Here is a 17,815-nt window from a genome sequence, read left to right as displayed (position 1 = left end):
GAGTCAGAATAGTCAAAATACTAAAGGAATAAGGAAGTAGATATGAAGAGCAATCAAAAATTAGCATTTGGGTAATTATTAAAGTTGAAGAAGCAACTGGAGAAAGAGACAACACAAAATAGAACTCCGGAGTCAGTGTTGCTTTTCTGAGCTGAGGGAAGTTGGCCTGTGTACACTCTAAACAGCAATGCCCTGCCCCACAGCCCTGCCCCACAGTCCTGCACAACAGTTCAGCATCACAGTCCTGCATCACAGTCCTGCCCTACAGTCTTGCATCATAGTTCCGCATCACAGCCCTGCACCACAGCCCCGCCCCACAGTCCTGCACCACAGGGTTTTGGTCAGTTCAGAATAGCAGAACTGGGCCTGAAACTCTTGTGGGAAGTTTACAGGTGAGTTTCCTGATTCTCCTAGGAACTTCCTCAGAGCAGTACACCCTCTCTAGGGGAAGCACAGGAATTATTAAAGAGGCACATTTTATTTATTTATTTATTTATTTATTTTAAATTTCTTTTTTTGTCTTTTTTTATTTTTTTTTAAATTTATTTATTTAATTAAGGATTTCTGCCTCCTACCCGCCACCGCCTCCCATTTCCCTCCCCCTGCCCCGATCAAGTCCCTCTCCCTCATCAGCCTGAAGAGCAATCAGGGTTCCCTGACCTGTGGGAAGTCCAAGGACCGCCCACCTCCATCCAGGTTTAGTAAGTTGAGCATCCAAACTGCCTAGGCTCCCACAAAACCAGTATGTGCAGTAGGATCAAAAACCCATTGCCATTGTTCTTGAGTTCTCAGTAGTCCTCATTGTCCGCTGTGTAAGTCCGGTTTTATCCCAGGCTTTTCCAGACCCAGGCTAGCTGGTCTTGGTGAATTCCCGAAAGAACATAACCATTGTCTCAGTGTGTGGGTGTACCCCTCGCGGTCCTGAGTTCCTTGCTCGTGCTCCCCCTCCTTCTGCTCCTGATTTGGACCTTGAGATTTCTGTCCGGTGCTCCAATGTGGGTCTCTGTCTCCTTTCATCGCCTGATGAAGGTTAATATTCAGGAGGATGCCTATATGTTTGTCTTTGGATTCACCTTCTAATTTAGCTTCTCTAGGATCGCGAATTATAAGCTCACTGTCCTTTATTTATGGCTAGAAACCAAATATGAGTGAGTACATCCCATGTTGAAGAGGCACATTTTAAAACACCTTTCCAGCCACCAAATTAGCTTGGTGGAATTTAAGTACTCATATTTAATGCTAAGACATGCTACTGATATTTAGGAGAAAGAATGATTTCAGCATTATGTCCTTTATTCCTTGCATTTCTAGATGCTTTCCACCTTCCTTCTGAACAACTTTCCCCAAGCTGCATCTCTCTGCCCATCTTCTGTTGTCTTCTCACCATCTTCAGCCACTTCTATTCAGGCTTCTTATCTCCCATCCTTACCCAAAAGCCCAAGTGAAGCTAGACTTCTCAATGTCACGGACACCCTAGCTTTGGTTAGGTAGACATACACTGAGAGCCATAAGGAGCACCGTGTACATTATGCTCCCTTTCACACAGCTTCCCCTTTTGGAAGGTTAGATTGGTGACACTTAGGGGAGCCAGCATTCAAGGTTAGATTGGAAAACTTCACTCTGTTGCAGGACAAATGAGCTCGAAATATGTTCGCAGTTGTCTCCAGAATAAAAACTACACTCAGTAGAATGTGTTCAGACCACTGGTTCTCAACCTTCCTAGTACTTTGACCTTGTAACAGGGTTCCTTATGTTGTGCTGACCACAATCAGAAAATTACTTTCATGACTGTAATTTTGCTACTGTTATGAACGACAAAGTAAATGTCTGTGTTTTCTGATGGTTTTAGGTGACCCTTGTGAAAGGGTTATTTGTCCCCCAAAGGAGTTGTGACCTATAGGTTAGAACCTTAGCAGATGCAAGCAATTTATGAAAACAATTAGTTTGTTTTCATATTGTTAGCTGCAAAACAAGTGTAAAAGCAACCAAAAATGAAGATATAAAAGCTTGATGTAACTTAGAAATATTTAATCTAATCAAATTGCCATTAGGTAACAAATATAATTCAGCTTTTATTAAGAAAATAGACTGAGGGGCCATTGGGAGTGGCACCAGGATTCATCCCTACTGCTTTACTGACTTTTGGAAACCATTTCTCTTTTGATGGATACCTTGCTCAATCTAGGTATAGTAAGGAGGGCTTCGGACCTTCCCTAAAGCAATGTGCCTTACCTTCTCTGAGAAGGGGATGGGGGTGTAAATGGAGTGAATGGGAGGAGGGGAGGGAGTGGGAACTTGGACTGTTATATATGATGAAAAAAGACAGACTGTTTTCTTTTTAAAAAAATACAGGGCAGGAAAAATGGTTCAGTGGTTAAGCAAACTTACTACTCTTACAGAAGACCTGATATTGTTATAACTTCCATTGTTCTTTTCTTTATAAAAGTTATTATTTTCTATTTATTTGTATTTTTTGCACCTCATGGAAGCTCACAATAGCCAGTAACTTCAGTTTCAGGGCACTCTTTCTGTTCTCATGATCACATATATACTATCCTTGACTCATAAAAATACACACAAATTAAAACCACCTTTAAAAAAGAAAAGAACAATATAATTTATAACAATAAATATTGGAAAAGGGATATATGTTAATAGAATGAGATTGAAAGCATAAATATGCTAAAATACAGTTTTGACAGACACCAATTAAGGGAAAAATCATTAATTTTTTGTAGTTATGAAGTAGTTACAAATTAGAAAAATTATTCTTTAAAGAAATTAGTAATGCAATAGTATATTATTATACTATATTATGATAATAACTAGTAATATTTATCAGAGACCTTATATTAGGTTAACAGTGGCTGAAAAGTGTAGTCAGAATCTAAAATAAAGGAGTGAAATATGACAAATTAAGTAGCCTTACATGAGACAAGAAATAAAATTTCCCTCCTGGAACTGGCATTTAAGTTCATATATGTTGAAAAGGTTTTACAAAAATCAGGGAGGTGACTCAGAGTGGAAGGTGCTTTCTACTAAACCTGATGCCTGAGCTTAATTCCCAAGACCTATATGGTAGAAAAAGATAACTGACTCCCTCAAGTTATCCTCTGACCTTGCCATGCACAGATATGTGAATGAACACACACACATATCTCTACTGCTTGCTGGCTCTAAATAAAATGTTTCACAAAAGAAAATACTCCTAGAATGAAAAGCAAGAACATTTTTGCTTTGCAGAAATCATTGGCTAGGTCTTATAGAAAACACAGGAGAACTGTTGACAATAGGTTTGCAGAAAGGAAGTATTGCTAAGTTTAGTAAGAGAAACAAACAAATAAACAATCAATTAAACAAATAATGACATGGAAAAATGATTCAGCAAAAAATCTTGATATCAACTTCTGGCCTTCACATGTGCCTACATGGGCAAACATACTCCTCAACACCTCCTTACCTCTAGATGCGTGTATGCATGCATACACACATATACCCAACACACCATCATTAAAGGAATGTTGTTGGAAAGAACACTTAATCTAGGCTATGACACAGCTTACTTATTGAAACAGAAAGAAATGAGGAGTACATGTAGGTTCATTTAGGTCACATGATAAGTGAAAATCCCTGTGTCTCGTTCATTTGTTTGGAAACAGTACTTGGTACTGCTCCTGATGCAAATTAGACCTTTATTCAATACTAATTAGATGAATGAATGATTGTGGTTAAAAAAGGTGAAAGAAGTTCACATTTCATATTTCTGTAAAATAGTTCATAACTACAGTAAAAGAGCAGGCATGTCGGTGAAGAGAATGGTCAAATGACTGGAGAAGCATGGGGCCATCTCGATCAGACACAGAAGAGAGGAGCACAAAGGTGCCAAGACCACAGTAACATCATTTTTTTAGAGGCCCCTTTTCCCATCAGCATCCGTAGTGAGATAAAGAAGGCAGTAACTGAAAAGGACCATTTGTTCCAAGGACCTACTTTGAAGTTGTGGCTTATCTTTGTTATCTTTCATTGCCTTGAGAACATTTCCATTAAACTGAGAGTGTTCCCTCTTCTGCAGAATTGTCTAGAACTTATGCATCCCCCTCGACCAGCCTGTGTTCTGATTCCTGGGCATCCTTGGTTTGTTCTGTGCCACCTGTCCCCCAGGCATTGCCTCTACATAGGATAACACAATCCTAGTGCTGATATCCATGACGACTCATTCACTCCACAGCATCTCTCCCTGTAGAGCATTTGTCTCTGAGTCTTTTCTACCAAAATCCCAAGCATCTTTTCAATCTGCCTTCTTGTCACCAACTGACTTTCAATGCAGAGAAGTACTGGAGTAGTACAACTCTTCTCATCTTGTTTTCATACTGTTTCTACCAAGCACCCAGAAACTGTCTTTGGCGCCTCAGAGCCAGGCGGCAGTTTGCCTGCATGGTGCTTCTGCATCAACTATAAAATGATGCCATTTAACCAGTAATGAGGTCCCAATTCAAAAACAGGAAAGAGAGGGGATTGCTGGAGGCCTGGGGATTGAAGAGAACGTTAGCTGCTGTGTGGCGGACTTTCTGACCAGCAGGAATGAACAGCCACCAGACGAGGATTCTTCTCAAATCACGCTTTATTGGAGCCTCTTGGTTGTAGGGAGAGCAGAAAGCAAGGGGCAAGGGGCTCTGAACTATGGCTGCTTATATAGGGAGTCTGCCTAGCAACTTTTTGATACTTTGATCTGGAGACCCACCGGCAGGAAAGAAAGCAGGGGAACATCCCTGTCAATTACAGACCAGGATGTTCCCCTGCCGGTCAGGGGAAGTGTGGGCAGCTAGATCACAACAACTCACCCTGTTTTCCGGTGGAAGAATTGCAACCCTAATATGGAGTTTATCAGCGAGGCTGGGGCCAAATGCCATCTTGTAATGGCAGCTATTCAAATCGGCTCCCAGCACTGCTGTAGGAAGGAAGGACATGTTTTCCTCTGGATGAGAGCTACCACACAGACAGCTGGCAGATTGGTACTGGTAGGCTCCCAGACTTAACAGAGCAAATGAGCAGATGCAGGTGGAATTAGGCACGTAGGTCACTTAGAGGTAAGCATACAGGCTTATAGGCAGACACAGACAGATAGGCTAGCCAGAAAGCAGGAAAAGGCTCAAGTCTCTTACCTCAAGGCTGTATTTAAACAGAACCACACAAATGGTTACATAACCGATTACAACACAGTTTACTTTTGGGATCTCCGGACATTAGGAGTCAGCAAATTTAGGATGACTCATAGACCCCTGAACATCCAACATGGGCTTTCTTGAGCGTATTCATACTGGTGCCATTTAAACAGAAGTTGTCCACTATGGCCCTTTATTCCATTTTTCTGTAATGAAAAATGTCTCCCAACAACCAATGCATTGCCAGGACATGTCTCTAGGAGCAGATAGTATATTTGTGTTGGAAAAGAGATGGAACAGGTCATTATTTAAATATGAAATGGAAGACTACCTTGTTTTTCATTATGTGTCTATAAATAAAAAACAATGAGAAAGACATATTTTGGTGTCAGTCATCACTTTTGTCTTGTTTAAATGTCCAAGCTAAATGTATTTGCTTATGACTGCTAGAAGGAAGGACAAGCCAAAATATCACCATTGTCCTGAATAGTGGCAAGTAAATAGTGCAGTGGTGATGTATTTTCTAAGGAAGATAGAAGGCTGTTTCTTCACACTCTCATATAGACACTAAATCAAACCTCAGATCTGAAGAAGCAGATATTACACGCCACATGCCTGGGTCACTAATCCATTTCCTCCTTTCCCCCATGTAGTTCAGCTCAGAAGAAGAGAAAAGGGCAATGAAGATGAAATGGTAGTGGTTTAGTTCTGCAGCATTGACAGAGGTGTCTGAGGTAGCAGCCTCCAAAGTGTTGGGGCATGAATGAAGAAACTTTGCCATGGAGAGAGAGATTGAAATGGGACAAGTGGATAAATTATGATATGATATGGATATTTTTTCTTATTAATCTTGCTTTCAGATTCAAGTGCAAGCCAAAGCCTTTGAGAGAACAATTTGAGACCATCATGAAAAATGGTTGTTTCTTCTCAGCCTTGCTATTTTTCAAACTTTCCTTACAAAGGCTAAATAAATACTGTGATGAAATTTTTAGTTATAAAGTGTCAACAGACTCTACCTTAATTTAGTAAAACATTTTCAGGCCTAAAGTAGAGGTCTTTTTTTTTTAAATCCTAGAACACAAATATAACTAAAATACATAACTCTGCTTCTCTGTGTTGTCATGCTTGCACTGTGAGGTCTAAATGGGAATAAACAACAGTGCCTCCAAAAAGGATTTCTTATATATTATAGTGTCATATCAGTATCAACCATCTGAAAAATTACTCAATTAAAGCATACTTTCTGAACATAAATGATTGTCCTGCTTGAAATAGTTTCTTTGTCATAGAGTCTCTTTTGCAAAGAAGGCAATAAAGAACTGGTACTGAACATTGTTGAAATAATGATTGGAGAATGCATTTTTAAATTATACATACATACATATATATATTATAGTTTGCAAAATGCATTTAATAGTTTTAAAACTAGGAGGACGTGAGCAATTTACTTGAATGATGACTTAATGAGCCCTTTGCTGGGTTAAACAGGGATAGTGGAATGAATCAGAGCCATCCATGTTTGGTCTACAGCAGATAATCTACTCAGAAGACAGAAGAGGCTAAAAATAATTCTAACAGGAAGCCGGCAAGGTGAGTCACTCAGAAGAACAAAGTCAATGAGTTCAAAGGAGAGCACTCACTTGCTTCTGAAACTAGAAAAAAAAAAATCTGTAGTACTTTGAAATGTCCGATTGGATTGAAAGATGAATGAGAGTTTGAAAGAAAAAAAAGTTGCATTTTTGTGGAAAAACACAAGAGAGAAAGGAACTCCACAAGAAGTGGTTAATTGTGTCTCGCTTATAGAAAACAACATTAAGAATTGAGATTAAGGTGTGTTTCAGCCTGAGAATAGCCTAGCTTAAATGAATGAATGGGAGGAGAGAAAATTGGATCATGGCTCATACTAGAAGCACGGTTAAAAGAGGCAACGATGATTTTAGTTCAGATGATAACAATGGGCAAAGAAATGGAAGGATGAATATGAGGTATGTTCTATAGGATTGCTTGCTGGGAACTATGAGCGTACTAGGTGTGGTAAAAAGCCTTGCCTCAGACTGATTGAGCCTGGGTTTAGGAACCTAAGCAATGATACTGACTAGCATTAGGTATAAGAAAGATAAAAAGCCCAAACTGCCTATGAAGAAAAATAAAATTTTGGGTTCGAAATTTTGCTTATTTGAATATTTGGTGAAATAGTCAGGTGGAGGGGATATATATTTCAGTCATACATCCACATGCCAAAGTCATCACGTTACAGCCAGGGATTTAAATTTGGGCTCTGGATCCTCAACTCACCTTGAGCTGTAGAAATAGAAGACAAGTTAGGGGTCAAGGAGGACTGGTTTAGGTGTCAGAGTTTAAGATAATATTGAGTGAAATGCTGGAAGTGAGTCCTGAGGGAGCCATCCGTCAGAAGACCAGGATACAGAAAGATGGAGTACCACTTTGTGACCTGAACAGTAGCATGATGACAGGATGATAAGAACTAGGGGGTTGGACCAGGTATCCTTGTTGACTAGGATGTTCCCATCTCAGCACTGAACATTTGCATTATTGGAAACATTTAAATACTAGACGAACTTGAGTGGTTTGGCATCTTACACATTTTAGTACAATATGTGACACTTCACAGGCTCACAGTTTTGCTGGGTGAACAGCAAAGTACGGGGTAGATAATTTCCTTAGTTTCTTGCCTTTGTTTGTTGGTAATATCCATCCATAGTGGCCAATAAATGATGTTACCATCAGAACTGTGTGAAATAATGCTTCTAAATCCTTTAGAGAAAAACACCATGCAAATGTGGAGTTTTGTTAACTTGTTATATGTGGTTTATTTTTATGTAAAAATAATGCTATCTTTTGTTGAAATTTTCACCCCTCTGTTTCTTCTTTCAATTGAACTCTTAATGCCAGTGATCTGATATTGGCATTGAAGTTAGTAATTAATTTGTTTATGTGACACACAACACCCAAGAGCCTCCAGGCACATAGCCAAATCTTCTATTAAATATAGTCATTAAATGGAGGAAAGGAGCCAAACAAATTCCTAAACTGGGAAGTAGGAAAAAAAAAAGAGCAACGAGAAAATAGGGAAAAGAAAAGGTTGAAAATCAGTATGAATGAAGGGAATGTCATCCCATTATCTAGAAACAAAATCTTCACCCAGACTCAGTAGTAAACTGATTGTATAAATTTAGCCACTCCTTTTCTGGACCTCAGAGTTTTAAGAAAAAAAAAACAGTCTTTTTATTGAAAGTATAGTTAGGTTGATCATTTATAAAATTCTCATGTTAAATGTGAAGGATTCAGTGCTGGTGACAGCTTTCCAAAATTTTTATTTGCAAGTTATTTATTTATTTTACATTCTTGTTAATGCAATTGGATTTTTGAGAATTTCATGTATGTATGCATGCTTTCTAATTACTCTCATCTCTGCCTCTCTTTGTGTTTCCCATTCTTGTTAACATCCCTGCTTCCCTAAGAATCAGATTCTCACATTCATGTCTTTTCATTTTGTTTCAAGATACACTAAGTTTAACCAAGGCTTTTTATGTAACCATGGGTTTGGAAGTATCTGATGGAGCCTGGTGGGTTCAGCAATGAGTACATAACCGACAGTAAAGATCCTCTCTCTCCCGCAATCTTTCAGTAGTCAATAGTTCAGTAAGGAGAGTTTGGAAGCCATGAAGCCAATCTCTATCCATGACTGACTGTTGATAGAGCTAGTTTTGTGCAGGCTCAAGGCAGGAAGCCTTAGCTACTGTTCAAGATGGCATGTTGGAACCTTTCTTTCTGTCTTCAGGATCTTACATTCTTTCCTCCTCATATGATGATCGGTGATCTTTAGAAGGGGTAGTAGCAATGTCTTAATTAGGGATGAACATTCATTTTTTATGTATTCTAAGCACATTAAGCAACCACAAGTCCCTGCATTTTCCATTATTTACTGCAAAGAGAAATTTCTCTGATTAAAGCTGAGAGTAACATTTATCTATGGGTATAATTATAGATATTTAGAAGGCAATCTAATGTCAAATGGTTAAATGAAAGTATTAAATTCTTCAGTAGAACCCACGATTTCCTAGTTATGAATTTAGAGCAGGTTTATAATACTAGGCACAGGTTCCCATCTGTGTATTGGTGCCATATACAGCAGTTGTGCCATTATTAAAAAGTGAACACATTTTTCCATTCAAGAAAAAAATCTTATTCAACACAAACACAGGCATACACACATACACGCACAATGGCACACACACACATACACACACACACACACACACGCACACACACACACACACTAGCATGCATGCGTGCACACCCCCCCACACAGAATGTATACTGATTACCTTCCGCCAAGCACACTCTGTCCTTGCCCTCCTTATCAGTCTCGCCTCATCACTACCTCTTCTTTTCTGAATTCATGACTGTTTTGTTTTGTGACCCATTTAAGGTTTCTTTAATGTTTTAAAGCTTGTGTTTATCAAGCTTTTTCGAAAAACATTTTTCATCTTCCCCCTCCCCCAACTCCTCCTAGCTCTTTCCAACTTCTATGCACACAATTTTATTCATGATCTTCCTTTCTTTTTCTCTCTTTCTCCCAACCAAAAGCAAAATCCTACAATAAAAACAAATATGATAGCAAAACCCAATAGTACAAAAAGAAAAAAGAAAAAAAAAAGAAACAAAGCCCATCAAAACAAAGCAAAATATCAGCTCCATTTTGTGTTGGTCAATTACTCCTGAGCATGGGTCCTGCAATGGAGAGTGTTTGACATATCCATTAACACTCCACTGGAAAAAACTTATTTTCCCTTTCCAAGCAGGTATCAATTGCAAATAACTTCTTGCTAAGGGGTGGGACTTCACGTTTGCTTTCCTCTTTTCCATGCTGCGATTTTTGTAACCCATCAGTTGAACTAGGGCCATCTGGGTGACCATGGGATTGGAGTTATCCACTGGAGACTGGTGGATTCATCAGTGGGTAAACACTGAAAAGGATGATTCTCCATTCCCAAAATTTATCAGTAGTTGAGCAGTGAGGACTGGGGTGTTCTGAGAATCTTCTTCATTCTTGTCTGACGGTTGATAGCTCTGTTACTTTGTGGACCCAGTGCAGGCATCCACAGCTGCTGTGAGTTTATGATTGCAATAACTGTGTGTTATTCATAAGATGACATCTTGCTTTCATTTTCTCACCATTGCTTTGCTTGCTCTATAGCAATGCTCCCAGGGTCTTAGAAAAAGATAATATAAATGTCATGTTTAGGACTAAGTAGCCACCTTCCATTATTCTCAATACCATGTATAGTGATGAGACTCAGCACTCAACACTGTTTACTAGAAAGAGATGATTATATGATGAAGGCTACACATTTGTCTATGTCTACAAACATAAATATTTAAAAGGCAGTTTGATGCTGTTCCAATTTGCTAAACAAAAGTGTTCAATTTTTCCGTAGAGAATACTATTTTCACTGCCATGAGTTTTTAACTGATTTCAGGGAAAACTATTAATGATTTTTCTGTCCTGCCACCTTGAGGCACACCTTGTGAGACTATGATAGTCATCTGGCAGAAAGGGAAAGTCCAGAAAGTCCAGCAATTTCAGCGTAATTTCTCTATGTCATACATCCATGTGTACAGTATTGTCAAGAACAGGGTTTTATTATTTATTTGTGATGGATATCCACTAAGAATGGCAAAACATCTGCATCATACTGAGGTGCTGTGGAGCCCACTTGATCAACACTTCATAAAGAAGTATTTCTTCCTGTGCTTCAGGGCTTTTGTATATAACCTACAGCTCTGAGGATAACTTTTTCCAGTCACGCAAAGTATCTCCTTTACAGCTCTTCTTTGATTATTAATTATATTTTTAAATTGATTTAAAATGGAGCAGTTTGTCATATGGATTTCCTTTTTTCATTTATTTTTAATTTTTTTTTTACTTTTGATACTATAGCGTGATTACAACACTTCTCCCTTCCTTTTCTTCATTCAAATTCATAGTTTCTTTTGTTCACTAATTGTTATTGCATAATGTGACCCGTGCAGTCCCTAAATATTGCCTGTATGTTTGTTTTCAGGCTGACCACTTAGCACTGAACAACCAATTAGTGTGTTCCTCCCTGGGGAAGACCCACCTTTCCCGCTCTCAGCTTTACTCCGTTGTTTATAGTTCTTTGTATATACTTGCTTTTACACACCACCTTTGTTTTAACAACCATCTCCCTCAGGGTCCCTTCATTTTTACTTCTATCTCTTACCTTCTTGTTGCTTAAACCTTTCTATTTTATATTATCGATATTCCATTATCCTTCTCGTCCTGGCTTTCGTTGATATTGTAAGATGAGAACACAAAATAAATGTTTGAAACTGGGATGTATCTACAAGGAAGAATACATGGCATTAATTTTTCTGTGCCCTTTGTAGCCTCACTCAATAAAGAAAGTTCCACTCATTCCCATTCCAATTTCAGTTTTATTTACAGCTGAAGAAAATTAATTTTGTACATGTACTACATTTTCTTTACATGTTTATCAGTTGATGAGCATCTAGACTGATCCCTTTCTTAGATTTTGCAAATAGACCAGCAATGAATATAGATTAGCAAGTATCTATAGAGTAAGGTACAGAATCCACTGTGTATATGTCCAGAAGTATAAAAGCTGTGACATATGCTTATTCTATGCCAGCATTTTGAGTAACACCCCCTACTGATTTTATAGTGGCTGCATGAGTTTGTGCTCCTACCAAGAGCGAATAAGGTTTTCTTTGCCCCATATATTCACCAGTGTTTATTATCATCTAGTCAATTGATGACCATCATCCTGATTTGGGTGGAATTGAACCTAAAGATCTTTTACACTTGTCAATTTAAGTATATGGGGTTGTCCCCGCATCTCTGGACTGATGCCTGCCTGACCATGATTTATGATCTTTCTCACACACTCTTAGATTCAGTTTGCAAGTATTTTATTGATAATTTTTGCATCTATGTTGATAAGGAAAATTCTGTGGTTTTATTTCTTTGTTGGGTGTTTCTGTGGTTTGGAAATCATGGTAACAATGACATCGTCAAATTAATTGGGCATTGTTTCTTCTGCTTCTATTTGGTGTAATAATTTGAAGAATATTGACAATAACTCTTCTTTTAAAGTTTGATACAATTCTACACTAAAACCATCTGGTCCTAAACCATTTTGAGTTTGGTTGGGAGATTTTTATTTTTACTAGAGGTTGTATGGATTATACTTTATTTTTCTTCTATTTTACTTGTGGTTACAGATCTGTTTTTAAATTGCTTATCTGATTTTGATTTAAATCTGGTAAGTGGTATGTAACAAGAAAATTATCTAATTTTCTTTTCTTTCTTTTTATTTTTAAGATTTTTCAATTTGGTAGGTTTTTGAAAGTATGTCTTATCAATCTCTTGAGTTCCTCATTTCTATGCACCCCTTTCATTTCTAATTTTGTTAATTTGGAGATTCATTCTGCCTTTTAGTGGATTTAGATAAGGGTTTGTCAATCTTATCGATTTTCTCAAAGAAACAACACTTTGTTTAATTGATTCTTTGTATTGTTTTTGCTTGTTTTTTTTCTATTTTATTGATTCTACACCTGAGTTTCATTATTTCTTGCTGTTAAGTTACTAGTATGAGATCTTTCCATTCTGCTTTTATGCAGGCATTTATTGCTATGAACTTGCATCTTAGAACTGCTTTTATGGTGTCCCATAAATTTGGGTATGCTATATTTTCATTCATTTCTAGAAAGTCTTTCATTTCTTTTTCAACTTCTCTCTTGTCCCATTTTTCATTCAGTAGAGAGGTAATCAGTTTCCATGAGTTCGCAAGCTTCCTGTTGTAGGGGGAAGGGGCAAGCTGAGTCCTGCCGCCCGGCTAGCTTAACCCCTGAAATAACCACACAAAAATTGTATTAATTAAATTACTGCCTGGCCCATTATATCTAGCCTCTTCTTGGCCAATTCTCACATCCTGATCTAACCCATTTCCACCAATCTATGTATCACCACGAAGTCATGGCTTACCAGGAAAGCTTCTAACCAACATTCATCTCAGGCAGAAGAGTCATGGCATCTGCCTGTCTGTTGTTCTTCCCAGCATCCATTTCTGTCTTCCCTGCCTACCTGAGTTCCACCATATCAACTAGGTCAAGGCAATTTTTTTTAATAACCAGTTAAAGCAACACAAATACAGAAGGACCTAAATAGAGGTTAAAGTAAAGCCATGTAAAGATAAAAAAACACACAGAAAATCTTGTTACTGTATATTATTATGCTCTCTTTAAATTGTTTGAATGCTGAGGAAGAAATAACAGCTGTTGAAAGATATTTGTTTATAAATGCTGCTAAATTAATCCAAGATAGATATTTTAAAAATACCTTGACTTCAAAGTTAAAGTCAAAAGGTATGTTACTTTGGAGAAGAGATTTTGCTTTTTCTGCAGAAAATGAGAAGCTGTGGATTCATTCTGAATTAAGAAAAATCAGATTTGATCAAGAAAGACCACCTAAAAAAATATCTGGTAGAAACAGATGGCCCAGATGTCTGAGTTCTACATCCAGAACAAATTCAAGACTGCTGCCTGAGATGATCAAGACTCACAGGATATTCCAGTCAGGACTTGATCATATTTCAAAATTTTCTTTAGGTCTCAATTTTCTTTAGCACCCCCAAACAGCTGAAAGTAGCCTGGAAAACTATTCTCACATTCCCAAAAATGGACTATGGATTTTTTTCTTAAAAAAACTGAGGGGGAAATGGTACATGACAGTTCTATATTCTGTCAATTATATTTTAGATAAACGCTGATTGCTGATAGCCAGGCCAGAAGTATAAATGGGAAAACCAGACAGGAAATAGAGGTGGGACAATGAGAACAGAAATATTCTGGGAAGAAGGAAGCACTTTCTGCAGTCCTGCCCAGATCACCAAAGAAGCAGGATGTGACCTGCACAGCTGAAAAAGGTACTGAGCCATGTGGCTAACATGGATAAAAATAATGGGTTAATATAAGCTACAAGAGCTAATAAGAAGCCTGAGCTAATGGGCCAATCAATATATAACCTAATGCAGACTCTCTGTGTGATTTTCTTTGGGGCTTACCAGCTGTGGGAACCAGGCAGGACTAAAACCCCAACAAACAGGCCCTCATGTTACACCTTGTTGTTTCTGTTGTTGGTATCCAGCTTTAATCTGTGGTGGTGAGATAGGTTGTAAGGTATTTTTTAAATTTTCTTATGTTGGTTGAGATTTACTTTGTGTCCACATATGTGGTTGATTTTGGAGAAAGATCATGAGGATCCAAGAATAATGTGTATCTTTTTTTGTTTTGGGGTGAAATGTTCTGTAAATATGTGTTAATTCCACAACATTTATATTGTCATGAGCTCCAGTGTTTCTCTACTTAGGTTTTTTCCAGATTATCTGTCCTTTGGTGATAGTGGAGCACTAAAGTTTTCCCTATCAGTGTGTGAGGGTCAATATGTGTTTTAAACTACAGTTGTGGTTCTTTCATGTACTTGGGTGTTCTTGTGTTTGGTATATTTATGTTAAGGATTGCAGTGTCCTCTTGAAGGATTTTTCTTTTGAGTATGCAATATAATTTCCTATCTCTTCTGACTTACTTTTGTTTGAAGTCTATTTTGTCAGATATTAAAATAGTATACCATCTTGCTTCTTAGTGCTAGGCCTCCTTTGCCTTATTCCCCAGGGAAAGGTGAACGCGCTATCTGCCACCAGAACAGCAGCCCCACAATGCAGGACAATCGGATGCAATAGGGAGTTGAGTCAAAGCAGGAACTCAGTTTATTATTGTGAGCATCAGTTTATATGGGTTATGAGACATTGTGTGATGTGGGTGTACCTCCAGCCAATGAGAGACAGCCAAGCCCTCCCTCTACCTGGTGGGATGTCTATCTAAATTTTGTTTCTCATTCTCACTAGGGCTCCTCAAACTTGAGCCAGGCTTTTCTCTGTCCTATAGGCCTTGAGGTACAGGTCCTGAGATAATTTTGCTGAACATCTTAGGTTCATTTGCTTGGAATATCAGTTGAAAGACAAAATGACATGATTATTTAATTAGATGGTGAAAAGGCCTTTGCCAAATATCCAACACTTTTTCATGATAAAAAGTCTTGGAGAATATAGGGATATAATGGACATACTTCAAAATAATAAAGGTGATTTACAGCAGGCCTATAGCCAACATTAGCTTAATTGGAAAGAAACTCTGTAATCAGGAACAAGGTAAGGTTGTCCACTGTCTCCATATCTATTCAATACAGTACTTGAAGTCTTAGCTAGAGGAATCAGACTACTGAAGAGGATGAAGAAAGCATAAAGTGAAAAAAAAAGTAGAAGTTTCTGTAGTCTACTTCTTCACTTGATTAACTATTTCCTTTGCTGCACAGCTATTTAGTCCCACAAGATCCCATTTATCACTTGTTGCTCTTAATACCTGAGTGCTTTAAGTTCTATATAGAAAGTTCCTAAGTGTGCCTATGTGCTGTAGCATATCTCCATTTTGTTTTCATACAGTGTCAGTGTTCCAGGTTTTACACTGGTCTTGGATGCATATGTAGTTGGCTTGACTTTTCCCTAACACAGTTTTTTTTAAATATTTGTTTATTTTTATTTTATATTTATGGATGTATTGCCTCTGTTATGTCTGTGTACCACATGTTCATAATGCTCTTAGAGACCAGAAAATGGTATTGGATCCTCTAGGACTGGAGTTACAGATTGCTGTTAGCTGTAATATAGATGATGGATACTGAACCCAGGTCATGTGGAAGAGCAGCCAGTACTTGAGCTTTTGCTGCAGCCTTGCCTGACATAATATCTTAAGACTTATATTTACTTTTCATTCTGATATGAATTAATGATTTTTAGGTAGCTTATTGCTATAGCAAGTTTAAGTTTTCTTATATACAAAATGAGTGTCTTATAGGTAAAATAGGTAAAAGCCTAATGTAAATAAATCATCAATTAATATATGTTATGTGTTTATAATCAATTTCTTTTCTTATAATGCTTCTCAAAGTTCCTGTTAAATAATTTTCAAAAGAATGACATCACGAACTTTCCAGAACAAGCCAAACGTAGCCAAGAGATAAAATGGATATGATGGGGAATAGATTTTGCTAGTATCTGTTCACATTAGATTTCTGATTTCACTTTCACTGTTAAATTTTGATTTTTAAAAGAAATCTGGAAATTTCTTATTATGAAGAAAAGTGAGCTTTGGTTATATGGTGTAAAACTTTTCAAGACACCGAGGAATATTTGTTATGCATTTGTGAAGCAGGATTGCATTTCGTTCTCAAGCCTGGTTTATGGTTTAGTGATTGAGCCTTATATTTCTCTTTTACAAGGAAGATTTTGGTAAATGCAAGCTACCTTGTTTATGTTGGTGTTGGCTCTGCCAATGTTTGGTTCACTGGATGTGAATCATTCTTTTCTCAAGCACACACAACCAAATTATCATGCAGTCCCTTATAAAACTTTGCCTAGGAAATTAGGAAAACATTTTGTTCCTTTTCCTTTTTGGAAAAAAAAGCATTGTAAAAATCATTGTCTGGGTGAGCTTCACATAGATTTCTATTTTTACGCTTCTTAGAAACATTACCTCTGTGCTCTGGGAATCTTAAGGGATTTATTATGTAGAGTTAAAACACACACTTAGGTGATTTAGCACCTGGTAAAATTTAGTAACAAAACTAGTGATTTATTTTTTTTTCTTCAAATAAATGTGTTCCTCTGAAGTTGTATTTTTCCCATTTTCCTCTTTCTCCACATCTCCATGAAGGTATTGAAGTTTTATAAATAAATTTACTGTGCATAAGTGTGCTTTCTGTCTTAATCCCAGTTGCTGGGCCACAAAATGCCTTTAAAATATAAATTACCTCAGGATCTTTGGTTCTCACCTTCATATCAGAGACTTCTTTCTAAATCTGTACCAATAATCATGGTGGGTGAGCCACAGTGTGCTCAGTTCATCACCCACAATAAAGGGAGACGTTTAGTTAATTCTTTCTGTCTTTGACTTCATGACTAAAGGTAATTGGAACTGCTACTCAAGCCAGATACTAGACCATGGTTGGTGAACAGAATTCTTACATTGGGTTACAGTCTTCTGCCATTCTTCTGTCAAATATATTTTGAATCATTATTTAATGTGGCAGCAGATGGCATGTCTCTCAGTGAAATCAAAAGCATATGGCAAACTGTTTTCAATAGTGACATGCCACCTAAGTTGCAGTATTTATATTTCAAAAGGAAAAATAATTTAGGTTATGAAACCATCTTTTAATTTTAGTCATAATTAGCACATGATTCTCAAATATTATGTTTTTTGAAATTTCTAAGTGATTGTATAGGAAATCCCTTCTTGAAGGTACTAAGTAGACAAATGTAGAAATGCAGATGCTGGATCTTAAGTAAATAGTTCTAAGGAAAATTTTTTACTTTAAAAGTCAACCTAATAGATTCTAAAGCCTAAATAGATATTATAATCTTTAAACTATGTCACATGTTCAACTTAAAAAACTGATTCATTTACTTTAAATGCAAACTTTTTTATCAATTTCATTTTTTTCTCTTTATTTATTTAAAAATGAAATATTT

This window comes from Microtus ochrogaster, linkage group LG9, assembly GCF_000317375.1.
Source record: "Microtus ochrogaster isolate Prairie Vole_2 linkage group LG9, MicOch1.0, whole genome shotgun sequence".
NCBI lineage: Eukaryota > Metazoa > Chordata > Mammalia > Rodentia > Cricetidae > Microtus > Microtus ochrogaster.
Note: the sequence above shows the minus strand (reverse complement) of the source record.